The following is a 25,363-nucleotide window of genomic DNA, read 5'->3' as shown; positions in this document are numbered from 1 at the left end:
TGTCTCGAGAACTGACTAGAACATTGTCGGTACCGTCGATCGGTTTTTCGACTCCTGTTCGAACACACTTCACTTTGCGACATCGCAATCAACGTATTCGTGACCTACAAAGCCTACCAGTTCTCTACATACCCACATCGACCCTGGTACTCACCGGTCAAGAAAGTAGGGAATTAACAATGCATTGGGTGGAGACGCCCTTTATCGAGGAGGTTAATGTATTTCCTTTCCTTTTCTACCTCTCTGTGTTTAGCAACTTCTCTAGCATTCATAACAGCCAATGAGAGGCTTGAATGAGCAAACGTGTTCGAACATGTAAAATCCCAGGCTAGTGATATGTATCTCATCCAAAGTACTAATGTCATGCCGTTTACCATCGGAACGACAACAGCCTGACTATTCGCGTATGGAAGGAATTCCGGCCGTAATGAGGGCTCGCAAAATATCATTAACTGAGGAATGTCTAGTGTTTCTGCCAATGCTCTTCATGCATGATAGGCTATGCAGTCCGCGTTGGGTAAGTTGATCCCCACAGTCTGGACAGCGGTGTGGCTCACAAACAGCTGAACCTAGTCTTAAGGCTACAGTGATTCGAAAAGTTTCATTAGACATATGAAGACCTAATAGGGGGGAGGTAGCGCATTCAATAATGCCTCTGAATGGGGGGGGGATGTAGCAGCAAGAATTCTGGCTTTATCATCTGGAACAGCAACTGACTGTAACAGAAGTTCATGGAAATGAGCTGCAGTTGATGTATACCAAGATGCATGAGAACCTCTTTTGCTGATTTCTGGAAGGTCCATATCTGTTATATTTTTTCCATTTGCTAGAGCCTTTCTGAACTTTCTCATCTGGGTCCAGGTGATGACCATGTGGAAGAAGAGCCTTGAATAAACTAAGAGATCCCTGGTAGGAGGCTAAAAAGGTAGGAATCTCCATATCAACGGTTTGTTGAATACCATGACCGCCTAATCCAACAGGTAACGATGCTTGCATCCAAGAGTGGTCACTTAAGGAGCGGTTTTAAATTGACTCCAGACCCATTTTGAGGGTATGATCATATTTCCCCAACAGTGGAGTTTCATTCCAACCGCAAGAAGTCGTTTAAACGAGGGATTTTTAATAAAGCACGTAGAAGAAAAAGCCGCATGTGCTAAAATTGGGTCAAGGCGAGAAAAAAAGTATTCTAATTTTGGTATTTTATTTAACAACACATTTGTTAATGCTTCCTTTGTGAGAACAGCACCTAAAAGACAAGCATCATGTTTAGTTGGAACATGTATTTCTAAAGGCAGCTTTTTCAAATCTTCTAAATAATTGATCGAATGTGACCAAGGCCGTCACGGAGGCGGTGCGACCGGGGCGATTACCCCGGACCCCGCGACCAGGGGGCGCTTGGACGACAAATCAACAAAATTCAAGGAATTCAGATTATGTTGGTAAATGATTTTTTTAAATTTTAATGGTAATTCAGATATTTTTATAATGATCAGGCTACGGCTGAGTAAAATGTATGCATTTCATAAGGATAACACAACAGACTTAAAGCCCAGTTATAGTGTCGTGTATATAATTATCTAACATACACTATTATAAATAGTGTATATATACTGATGTGAGTTTCATCTCTCTGTTACATCTAATAACGAGTTTATATACTGATATTTGTGTTTCATCTCTGTTATTCTAATTAGTTTATCACTAAGATTCATCTCTCTATTACTTCTAATGACGAGTTTATATACAGAGTTTCATCTCTCCGTTATTCTAATGAGTTTATATACTATGTTTTATCTCTCTGTTACTTCTAATGACGAGTTTTTCTACTGAGTTTCATCTGTCTGTTACTTCTAACGACAAGTATATGTACTGAGTTTCGTCTTCCTGCGTTGAGGGGCTCATATACCGAAAGTTATTTCAAAGTATCCATCTGTTTTTCCGCACTGATATAACAGAGAAAGTCTATTTCATTTTTATATGTAGATGTAGAGGTAGACCCAGGTAGAGGAAAAAAGGGAGCCATATTCTAGAAAATTGTGGAAATCTTTGAACTTTACTGAACGTTTATTTCATGCTACTTTATTCCTTTGAATTTTATTGGCCTTCATGAAATGCCATTGGCTGTAATCATTACTTAATGTCAACTTTTCTGATTCCACCGCATGAAATTTTAACATTACTCACGTCATCTCATGGCATTTAAGCATTACATAATATTTAACTCATGTTACATGACACTTAAATATTACACAGTATCTAATCATATTACCTCATGTCCTTTGAACTTTTGAGAAATATTACATTCCGGATATGTGTACCACACAAGAGTAGAATTAGTGGTATAATGCTTTTGAGCCATCCGGTAGAGAGGGGTGGCAAAGGAGTAAAACATAAAAATCATAATATCTGTTGACCTTCTTTACCTTTTCTTTTACACTGAAACTGTCTTTCTTAGAAGTAAAGAAAATGAAGAAAAATCACTAAACAACACACAAGCACTAAACCCAACAAGAAAGAAAGAAAGAAAAAAACGTACCTTTCTACTATTTTTTCTTCATCATCTCCTTTGCAATCTGTATATATATTTTTTGTTCCATCTCCCTGCGAGGGATGAAAACTGCTTTAACTTGTACGACATCCGCGCCATCTAAGTGACTCCCGAGAGAACTACGAGTTCCTACGAAAAGGAAAAATGTTCTTCCCGCAGCAATTACATGGAACGGACTTTTATTGCTTCCGTAGTTTTACATGAGTGTCACAAAAGCGTCTTCGCTATTCGAATAACGTGTAGACAACTCCTCCTGAAGTGATTTTGAAGTTTCATTGTAGTTCATACACGTGGGCGGCCGGAAATGCTTCGAGGAAAAGTTGTACCTCCTTTGGGAAGGGTTTCTCTACTCTTTTTCCTATTTGATTTCAAGCATCATTCGTTTTCCATTTCAGACCAGCTCCTTTCACTTTAAATTATGTGTCAGACGCGATAAGTGCCTTGTTTTCCTATAGCGCTCCTACAAAATTGTCAGAGGGAAAAGTTGAGAAATTCGTAAAAGTAAAATCAGAGTCGCAAGGTTCTGTATGTCAGTATTTTGAATACAATTAGGGTCTAAGGCATGTTCCTTCAATTTGAATTCATTATGCAACTTTCTAAACAGCTTCGTGTAACTTTGATCTAGAGTTACTGCTAAGAGATATGCATGAATCAATTGCAAGCCCGAGTACTTAGAGGAAAATACAGCTTTTTGGTTAGTAACGCTGGCGACTGCTCAGGCAGGGTCCTTTGTATTAGTTTAAGTAATATGATATTTAAATTCATGTGCGATGTCATGGGTTATCTACAATATTACATATGTTATGATAAGTTTTAATATAATAATTTTCAATATTTATAGTGTAAAAATGAACTTCTAAAACATATATCAAACGATATTTAAAATAATTAAAATCTATAAAAAGCAGAAAATATTTTGAAAACCGTGTAAAATTTGAGTTAAAAAGTTTTAGGTGACGGACTTGTACCCCGCCCCCGGGGCGCTCCTAACTGGATTCAAGTTTCATAATTTTATTTTGTTTCCAAAATAGTACGGCCCAGTAATGATTATAATCATTTAAAACAATTAAAACTTTTCTTAAGTTGGCAACAGACCCATATCGTAAAATTCTCACGGTAGACTTGCAAATGAACTATAATATGGTTGGATCGGGACCCCCACAACTTATATTGGGCCCCCTACATTTTTAAGCTGGCTACGGGCCTGGTTGGCAAACATATTTCTCACTATGCTATAAATTCATTAGAAAATCGAAGATTACTGAAGATAATGGAAGCTGAGATGTTGTCGTGGTCATAAGTACTTGGTTTCCTGTTAGACCTCTCTCTTTGATGACTTATTTGTTTCGTGTACTAACATAACTCAAGAGAATCGCAGCTGACTGTATAGTGGATAGCTTATAGAAAATAACATATTTCAGGCAACTAATATGGAAAGAATGTATTCTGTATGTACGCATGCACTTCAGTTATCTTTTGTTGTTAATTATAAATTAGAATTGGACTGGTTATCTTGTTGAGTTGAGTTGAGTAGATTTCAATTTAGCGTCCCTTTCACCAGCGAGGCTATATGAGACGTGGACCTACAGCTTAACATGGAATCCGAACCATATTAGCTCCGACCGAGGATCGAATCCGGGTCTCCCACTCCAAAGGCAGAGCTCCTTTGTGACTAAACGGTTAGCGTACGCGTCTTTGGCGTGGAAGACCCGGGTTCGATTTTCGGCAGGAGCTCATGTGCTTCGGATTCCACGTTAATCAGGAGGTCCCCTCTCACATACTCTCGCTGTTGAAAGGGATGTTAACTCAACCCATTCCAAAGGCGCGTGCACTAACCGCTTAGTCATGAGGGAACTCATACTGGTTAACTTGTAGATTCGTACATATACATAATAATATGTATTATTTAGATTCCATATTTATTTGATAATTTTTACATATTTATATATTAATTTCTTCACACATAGCTCCAAAAATTATTTATTTGTTTATTACTTATTTATTCCCTATCAATCGTGTATGATTTTCTTATACAGTATTATTCTTCATATTTATTCGTTAACGTTGCCTTTTACATCGCTTACTTTCATTTACCATTTCAGTACAATTGGTAATTTTCAGTTTAATCATATTGTAAATGTTGTGTAACTTTATTTTACATAGTTTAACGTTTACTTGTTGTTGTTAATTCAATACTTACTTAACGTTTTTGTGTAAATGTATTGGCGAATCGGTAATTTTATTGCGCCACAACAAGAAGAAAAACACTAATTTAATTATAAATTTCATACAAAATGGTTGAAAGAAATATACTTTTTACATATATAGGATACAAAATTATTGTTGACATTGTAAACCAGTAGATTTCAATTACATATTTGGGGAATTATAAAGAAATAATTATCTGTCAAACACTTTTATTTCATAACCTATCGCCGGAGCGGAAATAGCGAGTAGTGGGGAGTAAAAGCAATAGTTTTGCAAGGGATAGTAACTACGTCAAGGTAATCCCTACTCTTCTTGTTTGATTATTTTACGTCTGGGATACGTTAGGAGCCTGCACTGTAAAAAAAATCGTTGTGTTATTTCAACGACATGCATTTGTGTTAACACAATTGTGTCACAATATAACACATACAGGTGGTTAGAACACCTCACTCTCCATTTAGAGTTGTGTCAAATGCCGGAAGTTGAAACGACACACAGCCTGTGTGTTAAATTAACACAAGTGTAGAATCTTCGGTGTTGTTTTCTGTCTGATTGCCAAATATGTTGGGCATCTAATTATAAAGGCTTATGAATTGAAGCTACAGACAAACACAGTAGAAAGAAATACTTAAACAAATACAGGTATATGCAAAATTTCAACGTGGGCCCACCAGCTTCGCTCTGCACTGACTCGGTTAGATAGCATTCGTGGTTTTTAATCACCATCTACCACAGGTTGATTTGTGTTTCTTGCACTGTAGTTTTTATACCACACACCAGAAGCTGTACAGGGTTTGTCCGGAAAGGGAGTCGATTTTTAAAAAATTATTGAGCCAATCGTTACAATTCTTTAAAAACTTTCAAAATAGGCTCCTTCTGCGTTGATGCAGCGCTGCCAGCGTCATTTCCAAGCATTGAAGGCGTGACGGAAGTCATTCTCCGGAATAGCCTTGAGAGCCTCGGTGTAAGCTGCTTGGATCCCCTCTGTCGTCTCAAAATGCTTGCCTTTCATCGGGCGTTTCAGGCGAGGAATCAAAACGAAGTCCAGGGGGCACATCTGGGTTGTAGGGCGGCTGCGGAAGCGTTGGGATTCCGGCCTTGGTCAGGTAGCTGTTCACAAGAAAGGCAGTGTGAGCCGGGGCGTTGTCGTGGTGCAGCTTCCAGTCGTCTCCGATGTCTAGTCGGACCCGATTGACCCTTCGTTTGAGTCTCTTGAGCACTTCCACGTAAAACTTGGCGTTGACAGTTTGTCCAGGAGGAACAAATTCATGGTGGACGATGCCTTTGATGTCAAAAAAGACAATGAACATCGTTTTCACTTTGGATTTGCTCATTCTTTCCTTTTTTGGGCGAGGAGACGCCGGCGTGTGCCACTCGGAAGATTGCCTCTTTCTCTCGGGATCATACTCAAAGATCCATGATTCGTCACCTGTGATTACGTTACTCAAAAATTGGGTGTCACTTTCACACATGTTCAAATTTTCTTGGCACAATTCCACTCGCCGCAATTTCTGGTCGTCAGTGAGCACTATTGGGACAATCTTCGCGCACACCTTCCGCATGTTCAAATGCTCCGTCACAATTTCATGAACCACAGTTTTTGGTAAATTTAACATCTGGGCAATTAAACGAATACTTAGTCGATGGTCTGAGTTCAAAACTTCGCGCACACGAGTCACATTGTCGGTGTTTGTCGAAGTCGAAGGTCTTCCAGCACGATCTTCATCGGCGACCTCTTCCCGGCCCTCCGAAAAGACCTTGTGCCACCGAAACACACCACTTCTTGCTAAAACATCATCTGGGTAAGCCTGCTGATCATATCAAACGTCTTTGTCGCAGATTTACCGAGTTTAACACAGAATTTAATTGCGTACCTCTGCTCTAACGGACGCTGCATTTTCGGCCTGCGCCACTCACAGAAACAAGTCGCGCGAAAGAGCCTGTCCTGACTCTCCGTGTGCTCGGAGACAACTGACCAGCCGCTCGTTCGTTAGCTAGGAACGCCCTCTACCGGATGCAGTAGGTGCGCGCACGCTCCAAAGTACAGTCATGGCGGAATAAAATCAGTCCTATTACTTCTCGGACAAACCCTGTATTTATACACAAATCGTAGAATAATTTTAAATTTTCAACAATTACTTCTGGTGGTCTTTATTAAATTTTATCTATATCAAGTGAAATGTTTTTATGCCACTCAGGGGAGCCTTTTAGCGGATAATGAGAAAATTAGTGAAAAAATTATAATTTTTCAAAAATCCTTTCTAGTGGTGCGCCAAAAATAAACCAGTACGATGTAATCTTATTTTGGTTAAACCATATCTAAATTTATGGGTGGAAACATTCTTCTTTTACTTCATTTATTGGACTTGGACGAATACATGAGTTAAAGATCATGGAAACAATCTACTTTATGACATACATTGGTATAACAATATAGGAACATAATACTGAGATAATAGGATTTACCTGAAGCTGATATTTCGACTGTTTCCGGGTCGTCGGATCTGAGAAGCAAGACCAACACCCGCGTGAACCAGACAAAAAGTCGTGACCCAATAGACATAGATCACCTGGTGATCTGAAACCCGTACTTCACCATTGTTGAACTTGGGTTCTCCCCATCCCTGCAATAGAAAACGGACAAGAACGTAATATTAAGTACCAGTGTACAAAAGCACTGAAACACCATAAAGCTAGAGTTTACCTATTAGTTGATACTCCTAATCCACATGTGGGGTCAACATAGATATCTAACAATAGATACAGTATTCTAAAAATAAATTTCTCACACGTGGGCTTTCAGTCATTACATTTTATTAGGTAATGTGTTTGCTTTTGAATATTTAACACATAATGTTTGCTATGCTAGTGTATATAGATATACTTAGATGTATGCACAGAGCGTAATTTTAAAACTTGAACCACACGTTGAAAAAATATTAGAACTTCATTTACATTGATGAATAGAAAACAACACAAGTAACATTTCTATATATAACACTACAATTGACACAATATAAATCCATTAATGTAATTGAAATTGTTGTAGACAGCTTTTTGTAATGAACTATTCCTGAATCTATGATTAATAATTCTTTTTTATTCCTCGGGATTTAGTTGTGCCATGTGACGTAGGAAATAGACAGACAGGTTTTTGTATATGGCATTAAAATATTTAATTGGTAGGATCGATGTTATAAATCTTAATAGCATGATATAACATTGATTATTAGGAGCCGCGGTAGCTCAGTGGTAGAGCGTTCACCTCTGGGGTCTTTGGTTTGATCCCAGCTTGCGCCAAGTGAACTTTGTGATAGACAAACACCGTGTGCGTGGGTTTTCTGGAGGTTCTCCCGTTTCCACACAGCAAAAAATGGTTGTGTTAATCCAGTTCAATTTTAACACAGGGCAGTGGTTCCAGCGTGACTACCACTACGCGGTGTAAATTCAATACAGACCCCGCGGTGTTGGCGTTTAACAAAGGGTGTGTGTTATGTATTTAACAAACAACCGGAGTTAAATTCGGATCTGTGTTAATATTTTCGGTGTTTATTCGACACCATATCAGGGTCGGTAGTATGGAGAAGAGTGTTGAGTGTTACTTATAGCGATGTTGCACCAACACGAAGGGAGTAACACAGTGTGTAGTGTGTTAATTATTTTGTGTTAATATTACACCATGTCAAGAATCAATATAACACAGTCCCTGTGTTACTTCAACATTATTTTATTATTTCAACACACAATCTGTGTCATAATTCAAGGTCAAAGCCGTGTAAGAACATCGTTTTAGTGTTAATTCAACACTTCCTGTGTTAAAATTTAAGGTCAAGCCACCAGATTAACACCATTTTTGGTGTCAGTTCGATTCCACTTCTGTGTTACTACGACACCTATTTCGGTGTTGAAATAACTTCGTGTGTGGTGTTGATGTTACCATTTTTGTGTGTTGGAAAACCATATGGTGTGCATGCTTACGGTTATCGAAGATTCTAATTTTAAAATAAGAATAGTAAATTACAGAACACTTCATGTAGAAAATCTTCATAAAAAATTTTGTCGTCCTCCCGAACATTTATTGTGAAGTATTTCTTAATGGTGCGAAACACAACCTTCACCAACATGTTGTTCAAGAATGATAGGAAATTCTTACCTATATCCTTATAATATGTTTGCCTCTTAATTGTGATTCTACTTGTTTTCCACCATTTTTGAAGCACAGTTCCCGTGTTGACTCGTGAGGTCTAGTGCAGTGTAGAAGTGACACAGTAGCACGATGTTATTTCTCGCTGTAGACATATTTCTTCAGAAACATTATGTAAAACAATTGAAAACACATCGCAAGGTTTTTCGTGTTGAAATTTTGCGTATTCCTGGATTTGTTTAAGTATTTCTTTCTACTGTGTTTGTCTGTAGCTTCAATTCATATGCCGTTATAATTAGATGTCCAACATATTTGGCAATCACTCAGAAAACTACACCGAAAATTCTACACTTGTGTTAATTTAACACACAGGTTGTGTGTCATTTCATCTTCCGGCATTTGACATACAACTCTAAATGGAGAGTGAGTTGTTCTAACCACCTGTTTGTATTATATTTTAACACAATCGTGTTAACACACATGCATGTCGTTGAAATAACAATGATTTTTTACAGTGCACCCACTGTCTTCATTCCACTACTTCGTTCATTTCTCCTCATCACCGTCTCCTTTAGCCTAGCCGGCATAATCGTGGGACATAAAACTTCATTTTATTTCATTTCAAACTGATTATTGTGATAAAAGGAACGTTTTCAGAAACATATATTCAGTTGGATTAAAGAAATGTACACTTTTCTATTTTTCAATGAAGTGACCTACCCCCTTATTCATTTTGGTATAATAAAATCCCTAGAAATTGCATAAACAGTTTTGGATTCCAATCATTCAACTCTTTCATTTGATGCTAACATACATAAAATATTTCAATTTGAACTTTAGTGTATGCTCTTTTAAATTTTACATAAAACAATACAGTACTGAATTCCCGATTTATTTACCGATACTGTATTTATCAAATTACGTGAAGCCCTTTAGATTCTAATACTGCAGCCACCGATTCTCTAACAAATACAGTTCGAATATCCACTAAGTTCTTTAGAGAATATTAAACGGTTAGAATTCAATCATTCAACATGCAAAGCTACATGCTTCTTAGTTTAGATAGAAACTCAATTCTAACATCAAACAATTATCTAAAGAACTTAACGTTATCGAATGCCAAGCTATAAATCCCAAGTTCAAATACACACAACTAAAGAATTCAATCCTTCAACGAATGCAAAGCTACAAATCTAAACAATTCAATCCTTCAACGAATGATAAGCTACAAATCCCGTAGTTTAAATTGGTATTCAATTCTAACATCAAATGAATCTCTAAAGAATTCAATCCTTCAACGAATGCAAAGCTACAAATCTAAACAATTCAATCCTTCAACGAATGATAAGCTACAAATCCCGTAGTTTAAATTGGTATTCAATTCTAACATCAAATGAATCTCTAAAGAATTCAATCCTTCAACGAATGCAAAGCTACAAATCTAAACAATTCAATCCTTCAACGAATGATAAGCTACAAATCCCGTAGTTTAAATTGGTATTCAATTCTAACATCAAATGAATCTCTAAAGAATTCAATCCTTCAACGAATGCAAAGCTACAAATCTAAACAATTCAATCCTTCAACGAATGATAAGCTACAAATCCCGTAGTTTAAATTGGTATTCAATTCTAACATCAAATGAATCTCTAAAGAATTCAATCCTTCAACGAATGCAAAGCTACAAATCTAAACAATTCAATCCTTCAACGAATGATAAGCTACAAATCCCGTAGTTTAAATTGGTATTCAATTCTAACATCAAATGAATCTCTAAAGAATTCAATCCTTCAACGAATGCAAAGCTACAAATCTAAACAATTCAATCCTTCAACGAATGATAAGCTACAAATCCCGTAGTTTAAATTGGTATTCAATTCTAACATCAAATGAATCTCTAAAGAATTCAATCCTTCAACGAATGCAAAGCTACAAATCTAAACAATTCAATCCTTCAACGAATGATAAACTACAAATCCCGTAGTTTAAATTGGTATTCAATTCTAACATCAAATGAATCTCTAAAGAATTCAATCCTTCAACGAATGCAAAGCTACAAATCCCATAGTTGAAATTGGTACTCAACTCTAATAGCTCAAGAGTATCTTAAGAATTTAATCCTCAGGGAATGAAAAGCTATAAACCATGTAATTCAAATAGGCACAAAATTCTAATCTCCAATGACTCTCTAAAGAATTCCATCCTTCAATTGATGATAAGCTAGAGTTTACGTAGTTCAAATAGGCACTAAATTCTAACATCAAACGATTCTCTAAAGAATTCAATCCTTCAACGAATGCTAATCTACAAATCCCGTAATTCGAATAGATATTCAATTCTAGCAATCCACAATTATCTTCAAAATTCAGTTCTACAACGAATGAAATGGTACAGATCCCGTAATTCAAATAGGTACTCAACTTCAACATCCCAGGATTGAAAAAGAAGCTTTTAAGGGATTGAGCATACTTCAATGTTTTGAATTGTTATTTAGCCACATATACATTTTCATTATTTCTTGTATTTTGTCTTATAAACGAAAAGATAGATGATAATTCTAGAATATTAAGTAGCAAGCATTCTTAGAAACATTGAAGGAGCGTTTAGTTGTAAGGTGAGTTTCGTTAAGAAAATATTGTTGTTGTTGATGATTTTAGTTTAGCGTTCCTTTTAGCAGCTAGGCTATATGAGACGTGGACCTACTGATTAACGTGGAATCCGAACCACATGAGCTCCCGCTGGGAATCGAACCCGGGTCCTAAGAAAAATATGTGGAAGGTTTTCTCGAAGAGAGATTGTTCAAACAGGATGCGATGTTGCAACAAGGAACTGATATTAAGGAACAATAAGATAATGATACAAGTCATGCCTGAAAACTTAATTATTTTCAGTTATAATAGCAGTATTGATGATAGAGGAATGAAATATATATACCAGGTGGTAAGAAACTATTTGAACAAACTTCAGAAGCTGATTCCGACTCCGAGACTAGCAAAAAGGTCCTCTGGAACTTTGGTCAGTGAGGGATAGTTTCGGCGATATAAGGTACCGAAATAGTGGGAAAATGAACTTCAGAGGGTTGTAATTCTAAAGCAACGCAACGCAGAGAGTGCGGTATAAAACATGACACTCGAAGTCACACCTGCTTGGTTGAAAAATATATGTTTCAAACCTCCGCATGATGTATGCAGGATATTCCCCAAAGGAACTTATTGATTCCCTATAACCTGACAAGTAATCCCTATGTGAATTTGGCGAATCTCTCGCACACATCTTGCAGAGGTTTGAAACGTACATTTTTCAATCGAGCAGGTATGACTTCGAGTGTCATGTTCTAAACCGCACTCTCTACGTTGCGTTGTGTTTGAATTACAGCCCTCTGAAGTTCATTTTCCCACGCTTTCGTCACCTTATATCGCGAAACTATCCCTCACTGACCAAAGTTCTAGAGGACTTTTTTTTTGCTAGTCTCGGAGTCGGGAATCAGCTTCTAAAGTTTGTTCAAATAGTTTCTTACCACCTGTATATTGTCCAGAATATGTAGGCTGAAAATTAACGCTGAGAATTATTTTGACTGAAAGTTTTATTTGATGAAAACTAAAGTAGAAGTAGTTTTGCTTCTTCTTTGCTTTTAGTCTCTACACCAGCGTTTCCCAACCTTTTTCAACTTGCGGCACACTACGGGTGTTACTTGGATTCTCGCGGCACACTTATAGATATTATTTGTAAATATAAAACACATTGGTATTTTTTCTGTGATTATTCATCTTCTCACAGAAAAGAAAGCTCGAACACTGTTTTTTCCCCGTTGTAAATCATTATGCTTATTTTTCATTCTAATTTAAAAATAGAAAACAATTGCAATCAAATATTGGACTCAAGTTTTTAAAAATACACATTCTTTTTAAAAATTGTATCCAACCTTTTTCTAAGAAGGAAGATCACTAAATAACGAACGAACAAACAAATCTCTTTTACTTTTAAAACACAAACGTAGGTAATTTCACGAAAGGATTGAATGATATTTTAGCTTTTCAAGTTGCGAAATAGTCTGCAACAATAAAGAAGCAATAAAGAAGCAGTAGTGACAACAAATACTTTTTACAACATTAGAAATGTACAGAACAGTAACACTGTATGAAACTTAAAATTGTAGATTCATAGTAGAGGTTCATAATAATGTGAAATACAAATATACATTTTCCCCTACCTTTTACAATTTAATTGCTATAAAATTAATAATTTTGTTTCGATTCCTCGCGGCACACCAGCGGCCCATTCACGGCACACCGGTTAGGAAACGCTGCTCTACACTGATGTTTCGGTTAGACTTCCTGTTTCTTCTCCCCATTTCCTCCACAAACAGAATGTGGTCTTTCAGAAGATAGGATGTTTTGAAGTGTCACGGTAAGAAAGAAAAAATGGTTGATAGTAATCATTTGAAAAACAGATATCGGAGTACCTATAGTACTCTTGGTACATTTTATAACCCATAATCGGTTCGGGTTTTGTAGATTCAGAATTTGAACACGCTTTGCGTTTATAACTAAAGGTGGGATTAGTATCTCCACAACATGCAGGCGGATTGTAGGGGTTTGGGAAGACATTTGTTTTATGGAGTTGAGAGCATAATCTGCACTTTGTAGGTTTACGGCATTCCGCTGTGGTACGCGAGTTGTAGATTTGGCATCTTTCGTAGCTCAGTAGAAGAGGGGTGATGGCTTCACTCTGTGATGTTTATTGTAAATGAAGACTCCATTGCAAAGTAAGTTATCAAAGGTCTCCTGAGAGTTTGTCAATACGCGGACCATATAAGTTGAGATGTGTACGCTTTAGATGCGTGAACACTTAAGAATACAAAGTTCTTCAGCTTTAAGTTCCTTGCTGACTTCTTCGTCGCTGTTACTTGGTTCAATTCCACGTATAACTACGGACTAGAGGGTTGTTATCGTGGAGAGGCTGTTGTCTGGTATGCTTATCTGTTAGTTTTCTCTCCTTTTTCTTTAGATTAAATTTTTGCCAAAAATCTCGAAAGGCTGCGAAGTTCGGATCCAGTGTTTTGTTTAAGAATCCGTCACAAATGCCAGTGATCTGCGTGACTTGTGGTCGAGTAAAGTATTTGGTAAGTTGAAGGAAGATGTGCTTCTCCTTTGAAACTTTGGATCATAGTTACTGAGCAAATAAGCAGAGTCAGTGTCAAAATGTCCTCTAGAAAAGGAAATTGCTGCTTGTCGTCTGGAGACGGTACTTTCATCTCTGTAGACTAAATTACATTGGGATATGCGATGGAAACTTTTGTTGACTACGAGTGTTACAGGTTGGAGAGAGTGATCGCGAGCGAGATCTAATATCTGCCCTTATTGATTTTTGGGTTTATCAATCATGCTAATAGCGTTATTTGAATCGGAAGTTGAAGGTGTTGATTGTCCAGTATCAATATCCATTTTCGTTAAATTCGTTGTGATGAATCAGTGAATTAATAATTGAAATAAGAATACGAAGAAAATGATGCAATAGCCATGTACAGTGTATATATATGACTTCTATCGGGTCTTCTTCTTTTTCACCTCCCCCGTAGGTTGGTGGGCAACATGGAAATTTCGAAAACTTTTCTCCTTTGGGAGAGCTGTTTTATACTTTGATACGATCTCTTCTTCGCAACTACATCTAGATATTCTATCATTGGTCTTCCTCTTCCTGGTTTTCCTTCTGCCTTTCTATCAAGACGGTGATCCAATCGGAGTGCCGAATAAGATGACCAAGCATGCTGTTTCTTCTTTTTCCTATTATCTTTATGATCTGTCGTCCTTCCTTAGCATCCTTTAGTACGTCTTCATTAGTTTTCATCTCGGTCCATAATATACGCAGCATTCTGTGCCAACGCTACACTTCAAATGCTTCCAGCTTGGATATTTCAGCTTTTCTCAATGTCTACGTCTCTGATCCGTAAAGCGCCACGCTCCATACCAGAGTCTTAATAAATCGTTTACGAACGTCCAACAACACATTTCTTGATGTTAGCAGTCTTCTTTTCCTACTTAATGCTTGTTTAGACAGCGCTATTCTGGAACTTTGTTTTTTTCACTTCTTTCGTCTGGGGATTCTATTGGGTAAACTCTCTATTTCGCCTAACCACTTCATCGTCTATTATCGTCTAGTTGCGTCTCCAACTCAGGATCGATTAAAGCATATACTTGACACCACTGGCATGTCGGTGAGAAAGTTAAGAGCCAATTGTAAGTAACAACATTAGATATTTCTATTTTTTATATATAAAAGTATAATTTTAACAGTAACTGTTGCGCGTACGTAGATACAAAAATAATTTCACAAACTTAAAGTAATTAAATGTTATACACTACAATTTTATTCTTTTCCTTTTTCTAAATAAAATAATGATCTCGTACACTGAGAAAAAATTGTAGGTGGCTTACTTAAAAAGATAGGTTACATGTGTAATTCCTGTAGTTTTTTGATTTAACGTACAGCAGACGTATAACTGAAAACGCATGTTTTATAATACTTTCTGTATAAGTATTCCATCTGTTCGTACTTTCCGTATGAAACAATGTAGGTGGTCAGGATCTCATACAAATGAACGTATAAAACATATAGCTGACGAAGGTAACATAAGTATATGCATGTGATATACGGAAAACTGTTAGATGTCAGACATCCTGCAACGGCATGATGTAACATCTAAGGGTAGTCGCTATGTAGCATACGGGTAACGTATGCTCCGTACTGATTTCTATAGTAAGCAAGAGGATACCGTATATTTGTACAATATACCGCCGCTGTCCGGAGAACGGATTTTTCTCTGTGTACCTAGAAACAATCATTCAAACAGTATTTCAAGCAAAACAAATAAATTAGTAGTGTATTTAGATATCTTCTGGCTGTGAATAGAATATTATCATGTTCCGCATCGTTCATCCGGAACCACGCTGTGTATTACCTGTGGTCTACAAACTACTCTCTGAGAAACAAACAATTTTCAATTTTATTTTCATTGTGTAGAATTGTAACTCATTACGATGTTACTGCTCATCCTTCAGACATCAGAAAATATTTAGAGCTACAGATATGATTTATAATAATAATACTAGCAGTTACTTATATTTGTTAATATTTTTTTCTCTTCTATTCATTTATGCAGCAACTTGGCCTTTTCGTTGTTCTACAAACTTATTCATATTCATTGCAGGATAGCTTGAAGAGTTTTTTTTTTTTTTTTTTTTTTGAGGGGGGCAACCCGTTAATGTATTCTTTTAACCTATTAAAGATTTAATGCGGAAAAAATCCTCCCAAGGGAGGTTGAATGACTTGGTGACTTGCATTTTGTTGCTTGCTCCATCCGCTTATTAATTTTCTATTGTAATTGTTTTATTTTGCATTTATGCGTCCAACTCGAATTATCTGCTATTTACCTGTTTAAGCAGTCATCTTTACTCCAACTACCCGATACGGTGTAATTAGTATCGAACTGGAATCAATGTCCTGACGATCTCTCTTTACTCAGGACAAGTTTCGACACATTGCCTGAGCAAAATTCGCTCAGTGAGTATTAGCGAACAAGCAGTAGTCTGGGATCTCTTATATAAAGCAATAATGTGACGAGATAGCGAGAAGCTGTGTTCTGGAATTTACTTAGCATCCTAAGGATAGGTACTAACTTCTCTTAACCATCTAACGAAGTGGCAGGAATCATCACTTCTTGTTTTAATGCTGTTCACTATAGAATATAAACGGTAATAGGTAGCGAGAAGCTATTCTTTGCAGGATTAGGATTAGGAATTAGATTTCTGAGATTTTGGCATCTATGACCATGTTGGCCCGTCACATATACAAGGGATGACGTCTCTCTGCTATCACACTCGGGGAATTGAAGAGAAAAAAAGGAATGGGGAAGAAAGGAAGCGGCCTGGGACGGTGTGAATGAGGAAAACCCAGGAAAAACCTCACTCATGCATGGCTGGCCTGAAAAGCCTGTTACACTTTTTTAACCTGTGTGACCATCGAAAATCGAACCCGGTACTGCTCATACCAAAGGCGATAGCGTTATGGACTACGCGCTGTTCTTTGCAATCAATTGAACATCCCAAGAATGTTCTATCTTCATTCAAATCGCAGTACTAAAACCCGAAGTGGTATAAATCTACTATCACTCATAGTTTCAGTATTAATTGCGAAAAATATCACGTCATCCGAACCAAATTCCTTCACGTAGTGTACACATGATACCGCTACTTATTGTGTCAATGTCTTCATAACTTGCGTCTTTCATTTTTATAATTTATGTTATGCTTTATGCAACACATTCATTCCAAAAGTAAATCAATGGGCTAAAAATCAAAGATGAAACAGCGGGCTCAATATCCTTAATATGTATGTCCATGCTTCGGATAGTCCCGTCAGTGAAAAAACCAAGAACGGCAAGACTCGGGGACGTCTATAGAAACTATATTGAGTTATTCTAAAAGAATGTTGCGAGATTACTGACATTCCTGAATACCTTTAAAACTGTTACACAGAATATTACATTAAGACAACAACGAAGAAAGAACAGAGGAGGGCGGGGGGGAATCGTCCAAGTTTATTCGATCACTACTATAAATCTGTATGGACTGAATGTCGTCCTTCTTCTAACTGAATGAAACCTTTGTTTTAAATTCAGCGCCTGGTCACGAGAGTACAAAACTTCAAATAGATTGAACGTGTTGCTTCAGTAGCAGCAAATCTAACAAAGTTGGGAATCATGGTAGGAGAAGGGAAAGCAGTTACTTAAAAATAATGTTAAAGAATACTTTTTTTTTAACCACCGCGTGTCTTGTCTTACAAACTGTTGCAACAGAAAATAATCTTCAATATTATTAGTTATTAACGGGATAATATGTCGCCCACAGATCGGAAATAACCTCTACTAAAGACAGTAAAGAGGATCATGGAAAAGTACATTTCTGAATGAACGGGCTTCCGTTTATAATAAGAATGGAGAATATCAGTCGTATTTTCACCTACATGTTTATTCAACCTATGACTTCACCTCCGGTGGTTGGGGTCCCTGGTTCGATCCCAGCTCGCGCCGTGTGGACTTTGTGGTGGGCAAACACCGTGCTCGTGGGTTTTCTCGGGGTTCACCCGTTTCCTCACACTTTCTTCATTCCACCATTTCATTCATTTCTCTTCATCATCGTTTCCTTTAACCTAAACGGCATAATCGTGGGACGTAAAACTAAAGATTTGATTTCATTTTTTTCAACCTATGACTTTTCGAGACCTACATAGTGGCGTTACGGGAAAACGTACATACCTTAATGAATGAATGGGATATGTGAATAACATGGGGGAGAGATGATTCCAGGGAAGACCAACGTATCTGCCCCCTTCAAAGAATGCTTGTACCTCCACGATCTGGATATCTTTACTCGAATCTTCGCTTGCACATCACGAAACAAAACACATATACCTCAAGGGGTTTTCCAAAGTTATAGAAAGTTCAGTGCCACTGCTGGGTAGCCACCGTTACACGGGTGCAGATGTTAACGGATTGGCTTCATTTTAACAAACTGTAGATAATTGATCTATCTATGAATTGAAAAACGAATTATACGGAACGATATGAAATTATCAGTTTAACTTCTCACTATTATGCACGTTATGCTAAGGGAGACGATAATTAAGGCAAGTGAATGATGATAAAACAATTCGTAGGATCAGAAAGTTGAGGAAACGGGAGCACCCAAAGAAAACCCACGGACACGATGTTGTCCACCACGAACTTATTTGACCGAGGATCTTATCAGAAACTCCACGCTCCATAGATAAGCGCAATACCACTAGCCACCGTGCCTCCAAAAAATAATTATAAAATTCACTCTTGTTCAAGAGTTATCGTATGAAATAACGGACGGGTGGATGGACATTATAGTCTTTTAAATCTCACTAGCGTGATCGTAATAAACCTATCAATAGATCCTATTGAGATTAACAAAATGATATAAGTAAGTGTAAATTCTCATGTGTAATTTTTGAGAAAAATCGCGGAGAGCGATTTTTAGGGAGCCAGAAAATATGCCTTTCGTTGCCTCACTGATACAGTTGATAGTTTTTACTGTGCTGGAAAGATTGCTGTTTTATTTATGTACTGTATATGTTAAAAATCACTATTAAGTAGCAGGTTATATCTATTGTTATTTCTTTTCTTCTAACAGTTTTACACATACTCCTAACAGTGACGTGTACAGTCCTAACAGCAGCGCACATATTCCAACAATAACGCATATGCTACTTGTAAATAGCTTTAATTTGTTTGTTATCCCCAGTAGTTTTGAAATTGTAATACAGGTGGCGGTAATGACTTCATGCAAAGGATGCAAGATGCATCTTTTTCTACATTCCGAACTTGGATTGAAGTTAATGATATTACGAAAACCTTTACACTGTTGAAGAACAACATTTAATACTCGTTTTCTGTATATTTTCACTTCAAGTAGTATACCGTTAAGTTAAATATCTGATATTATGATTATAGGGAGGATTCCAGTACTCTTCTTTGCTATGCTACTGTCATGAAACATCTAAATCTAACGAAATTTCGTTATTTTATTTGGTCTTCATTTGACTACTAAAAGTTTATTCACTTCTATGGTCATTTGATTTTTTTTAAAAAAGTCCTGGTTTGAAAATAGCCCACATTTTAATTTTTCTACACCTATTGTGCAATCGTTTGAGTCATATATAAGTAATTGTAAGTAACCAGTCCTATACAACGAAGGTATTTTCAAATGCTTATAGCATGACTTCTGAAATCCCACAAGGATCCAATCTTGCGCCTTTATTATTTAATCTGTTCATCAATGATCTTCCAGACGTAATTAACTTTCGCATCATACTTTATGCAAATGACCTCACGCTTTGTGAACAGATATAACTTCAGTGACAGACTGCAGTGTACTACAGGAAAATTAAAATAATACACAAACCTGGTATCAGATAAACAAACTTGACATTAATAAATGCAAATTTATTATCTTCACCAGAAATAAATCGGTGATAAATTACATTTTTACTCCACAAATGGAGAAGACATGCTTACATCGAAATCAGTGCAGTATCTCGGTGTTATTTTTGACAGTCAAATACACTTCTATCACCACGTCAACCAAATAGCAAAAGAAGGCTATAAAGCCCTAGGATTTATTAATAAGATACGAAAGGATTTCAAAACAATTTGTATTTTACATTGAAAATATTACATTTTACATCTGTCAGAACAAAATTAGAGTAGGCATCAACGGTATGGAGTCCGCATATTTATAAATAATGTCACCAACTTGAGCCAATTCAAAATAAATTCCTCATATTTCTCATGTACAGACAAAAGCACGTGCATCCAAAGTTCCAATCCTATTTCAATTAACTAGATAATTATAAAATGTCATGAATAAAAAGCCGCAGAAAGTCATTGACGTTATATTAATTCATAAATTGTTCTGCAACGAGGTTGATAGTCTAAAACTGTTAGTTGATAATAATTAAAAGCGAAGTTCCGTCATCGAAGTCTGAGGGGAAAAAACACTTTTTCCCTACTGAAAGAAAGGCAGATCCAATTAATTTCAAGATTCTTCGACATGGAAAATTTGCATTTCCTTCAACAACATTGTAAAGCATAGTTCGATTGTTGAAATATTTGACACAGCAAAGGGGTTCAAGAAGATAGTAATTAATTACGTAAACTTACAAAGAGTTAGAACATTATAACTAACCGTCAGTGTAACTCTTGAGTAGCAACTTAAGGTTGAATAAAAAGTAATGGCAACACTCTCATTATGTCAGCACTGGAAGAATTCTGTAGCTGATAAGGGAATGTAAGGCGATGAAGTTTTGCCAGTGATAACGACTATGTGTTATTCAGCCAAAAGCAGCAATGCCGTAAATTAGAGGTGGAAAGTGTAAGCGCCATCTAACAATATGGTTCGGAAAGACGAACAACGTTCGTACAAGGTTGATATGGCACGTGGGTGCAGTGCACCCCAATGCTTTCAGGGACTTCATGACAATCTTTTAGCCAAAATGAAAGAATCACTTTGCGGATAGCACTGCTTCACATAAAGAAGCTATCATTCGTGTCTGTGGCGGTCCCTGAGGGACATCCAAAAAGAATGACGCGTTAAAGGTGTTCAACGCCTTCCACACATGATCCGAGATATTGCATTGGTTGCGATATAAGCATGTCCTTCCTCTACGCTTATGGAGTAAATGTAATTTATCTTTAATTTATGTCTGGTGATAATTAATTTGCATTTGTTAATGTCAAGTTTATTTATCTGATACCAGCTTTGTGCATTATTTAAATCTTCCTGTACACTGGAGTCTGTCACTCAAGTTATCTGTTCATGAATCGTCAAGTATTCTGCACAAAGTATCTTGTGAGAATTAATTATGTCTGGAAGATCATTGATGAACAGATTAAATAATAGAGGTGCAAGATCAGATTCTTGAGGATTTCCAAAAGTCGTGCCATATACAAGGTGTGGCTATTAATATCCAGGACTGACGTCACAGCACGAAACCGATCACTCGCCCGAGAGGGGCGCTGCTGGTAACCGGAAGGTAGTACATCTGCACATCTCCCCGAAGCGCGCGCCAGTTGGAAACACGAGCTTGGCTGGGAAAGGCGCGTGGAAACGTATTTGGTGCAGTGTTGTTGTCGAAGTGACAAAGTGGTGTTGTGGAAGTGCAGAAATGGAGCAAAGGATGAACATCAAATTCTGCTTCAAACTGGGCTAAAGTGCGATAGAAACACATGCAATGTTGAAGCAAGTGAAGCAAGCATTATCCCGTTCCTGCACATTTGAATGGTATCAGGCACGTAGCCAAGGGGTGGGTCCAGGGGATCCGGATCCCCCTCTCGGAACCAGAAATGTAAAAAGTTAAGGAAGGATGAAACAAAAAGAAACGAGAAAAAGAAGAATCAGCGTTGAAAATATAAAGCTACAGCAAGCGTTTGGTTACTCTTTCTTATGAGGAGCTTTGTGTGGAGGAAAGTGTGTGTGTGGGGGGGGGGGGGGTCAAGTTGAAAATGGATATTATTGTAACGGAGCATTCCGAATTCCATCTAGCTCCATGCTAATCTTATGAACAACAAATGAGGATCGAGAAACCGGTTCGATCAGATAGACTCTCAGAAGAACTCAAGAAACTCGGAAGGTTATATCTTTTTCAATACTTTTTTATATTCTTTTACTCGAGATTCTTCATGGTTCGTTATTAAAATACTTACTGACATATCCTCACTTTATTGTCCTAAGAACTCAATAATGATATGTTGCCAGTAAAATAGTTTAGATTGATCGAGCCCCTGGTGTGTAATCAGAGTATCTCATGTCATGCCCGCCACCCCCTCATTATGAAATCCTGGCTAAACGAACCGATATATGTTTCCAGTAAACTAGTTTAGAATTATGGAGCCCCTGGTGTGATAACCGCAGTATTTCGTCATGGATCCCCCTCCCTAAACAGTAAAAGTTTCGATTTCAAAAATCAAAGGTCAAAGTCATGTTAATAGCTTTCTTCGATAGTGAAGGATTTATTAATAATGAATTTGTTCCACCTAGCACGACCGTTACAGGACTGTATTACGCAGAAGTTCTTGCCTGACTCCGACAAAGAATTCGTAGAGTACGTCCCTGTTTTCGACAGAATAGGAGTTGGTTTCTGTTGCACAACACGCCCGCCCCCACATTGAGTTGCCAGTGAAGCGGTTTTTGGCCAAGCATGAGGTCGTGGAGCTGCATATTCCGCCATATTCTTCTGACTGGCCCCCGCAGACTTTTTTGTTCCCACAGCTCAAAACTGTGATGAAAGGTACACGGTTAGTGGATGTTGAAGACATCAAGAAGCGCGTGACGTCGACATTAAAGAGCCTTCCGAAAGAGGAATTCAAAAGTTGTTTCCATAACTTACACAGCCGAGCACAGAAGTGTATTACGGGTTACTTCGAAACATATTAAAAGGGTACGTTTTTCACATCATCTGTTCTAGTGTTATTAGAGCAGTGCTGGAAATTAATAGCCACACCTTGTATCTTCATTGTATACAACTGGCGCTGAAAAGTATGTTATTCGCTGCTATAAAATAGTAATAATTGTTTTTTTTTTCATTTTGCTGGAAGAAAGTATTTATTTATTTATGCGCTATATACGTAACAAATACACTATCAACCAGCATACTGTATCTATTGGTTCCTTTTCCCAACTGTGGCACGCATATTTTTTACGCAAATACTACTTGTAAAAGAAACAACGGTGCTCTCTACAAATACTTGAGCACACCAACTCGTACTCGGATAGAAAAAGAAAGATGTAAACGGCGCTCTCGGGACAATCGGAAGTATCCCATGATCGAAGAGGAGGAAGAGTAAGCAGTTTCATTGTTTCACCAAGTAGAGAAGATGATGTAGTCAGTATCATACTCCTGATACCTTCATACCCAGTTTCTTCACTTGAACACGTAGAGAAGATGTAGTCAACATTCTGTGAAAGTTTGATGATATAGTTTGCACTATGCTCCGGTCGCCTTTGCCTCCCTGCTTTCTTCCCTTCAACACGTAGAATAGATTATGTCAACATAATGATCCAGACGCCTTTGTATCCAGGCTTTCTTCACTTCATCACAATAGGAGGAGATGCAGTCAGCATTATGCTCCGAACATCTTTACCACTGGCGCAAATACCGGAGGGATGAGGGGACATGTCTCCTCCAATCTTGTAACTGGGGGACTGTTCTCCCCAATAATCCGATTTGAAATATGTTTTTTTTGGGGGGGGGGGAATGTGATCATATGTTTCCGATTGCCACAAAGGAAAGTGAGATGAAATTGATGTCCCCCCAGAATAAGCCTCAAATCTGGCCGGCTCCTAATGTTGAAGACAACTTTGCTCCCCTGATTCTCCACAGGAATGTTTTTCAACTTTATAAATATTTTGAACATCGCTTAAAAAAAGAAAAAAAAATATGGGAACGATCTTACCCGTTCCCCTCCCTCCCCTCCCCCAATGTTGAAGACAGATTTGCGCTGCTGATCTGTACTGTGAGGTTTCACCAGTTTCTTCACTTGACTACGTAGAGAAGATGTAGTCAACATTCTGTGAAAGCTTGATAATGTAGTTAGCATATGCTCCGGACGCCTTTACCTCCCTGCTTTCTTCACTTTAGCACGTAAAGGAGAAGATGTGGTCAGCATTATGTCCAGACACCTTTACCGTATGATTTCCCCAGTTTCTTCACTTGACTATGTAGAGAATATAGTCAACATTATATAAAAGCATGATGTAGTTAGCGCCGTGCTCCGAACGACTTTATCTCCGTGCTTTGTCCACTTTAGCACGTAAAGGAGAAAGTGTAGTCAGCATTAACTACCGGATGTCTTTACCTCTAGAATTTCTCCACTTTATCACATAGGGCAGAAGATGTAGTCAGCATTATGCTCCGGACACCTTTACCGTAAGATATTCTCAGTTTCTTCACTTGAGCACGTAAAGAAGATGTAGTGAAAAATAATGTGAAAGCATGGTGATGTAGTTAGATTGGAGACCTACTAAAGACTGTGGAGCCTCTCACATCGTTGTCGTAAATCATTCACTTTTCATCATTTACGATCAACCACTTCAGAAATGACTCAAGTTCGTTACGTTTCAGTAGTAATTCGGAAATGGAAATTCCATCGAGTAAATGCTTTATAGTTTAATTGTGTGGCAGTCAAATGTCGAGCTTCTTTTTAAAGCCAGATTTGTCAAAACGTTTTAAACATTATTTAGCGATGGATGATTGGGTCATTTCTGATATCGTAACACCTTACATGCCGGACTTGTTCGACTTTTTTAGGGGCAGAATATCATGCATATTTGCTGTGATTGGTCGCCTACTGTAAGGAGCATGTTGAATATCGAAATATCCACGACGAAAGCGAATGAGCGATAAATAAAATTGTCAAATGTAGTTTGAAGAATTTACTGATCTTCATGGTTCAATACGTTACGTCTGATTAGAAAAAATCCATTAGTTTTTACATATTTACTTGCTGTAAATGTCAGTTGGGAAACGATGTTAGGCTGGACTCGCTGCAACTCATATAGCTTCAGACTTGGTACACTAAGGTAATTTCTTGCGAAAGAGGCTGAATAATTTCTAGATGACTATATCACATAAGAAAAAAAATATAATGAATAAATGTTTTCCTATATATTATTAGGTTAGTTTGTAAAATTAAAACAATTTTTTTATTTTGCATGAGGTCTCTGTCACTAAAATCAAATAGAAGTTCAAAATAAAGGATTACCCGTATAAAACTGAAACATCTTATAGTCTTCTTACCCCTGCGTTTCTCTTCTAAAGTCGAAAAGGACAACGACACATGTGTCATATTGCTAGTAGTGTAAGTACCGGACTACTCGTGCAGA

At 37.4% G+C, this 25,363-nt stretch overlaps 1 protein-coding gene and 1 long non-coding RNA gene across 2 annotated transcripts in view; one reads left to right on the top strand and one right to left on the bottom strand.

Moving 5' to 3' along the window:
* The window catches only part of LOC145674809 (allatotropins-like), a 375,336-nt gene that overhangs the window by 144,675 nt on the left and 205,298 nt on the right, over positions 1–25,363 (top strand). The window lies entirely within an intron of this gene.
* Positions 1–25,363, bottom strand: part of LOC145675510 (uncharacterized) — a 68,782-nt gene that overhangs the window by 40,849 nt on the left and 2,570 nt on the right. The window contains exon 2 of the long non-coding RNA XR_014129140.1: positions 7,223–7,380. This is a non-coding gene — a long non-coding RNA (uncharacterized LOC145675510). The remainder of the gene's footprint in view (positions 1–7,222; positions 7,381–25,363) is intronic.

The sequence above is a fragment of the Thermobia domestica genome, chromosome 18 (genome assembly GCF_964235325.1).
Source record: "Thermobia domestica chromosome 18, izTheDome1.hap1.1, whole genome shotgun sequence".
Lineage (NCBI taxonomy): Eukaryota > Metazoa > Arthropoda > Insecta > Zygentoma > Lepismatidae > Thermobia > Thermobia domestica.
This window is presented reverse-complemented; position numbering and strand designations above follow the sequence as displayed.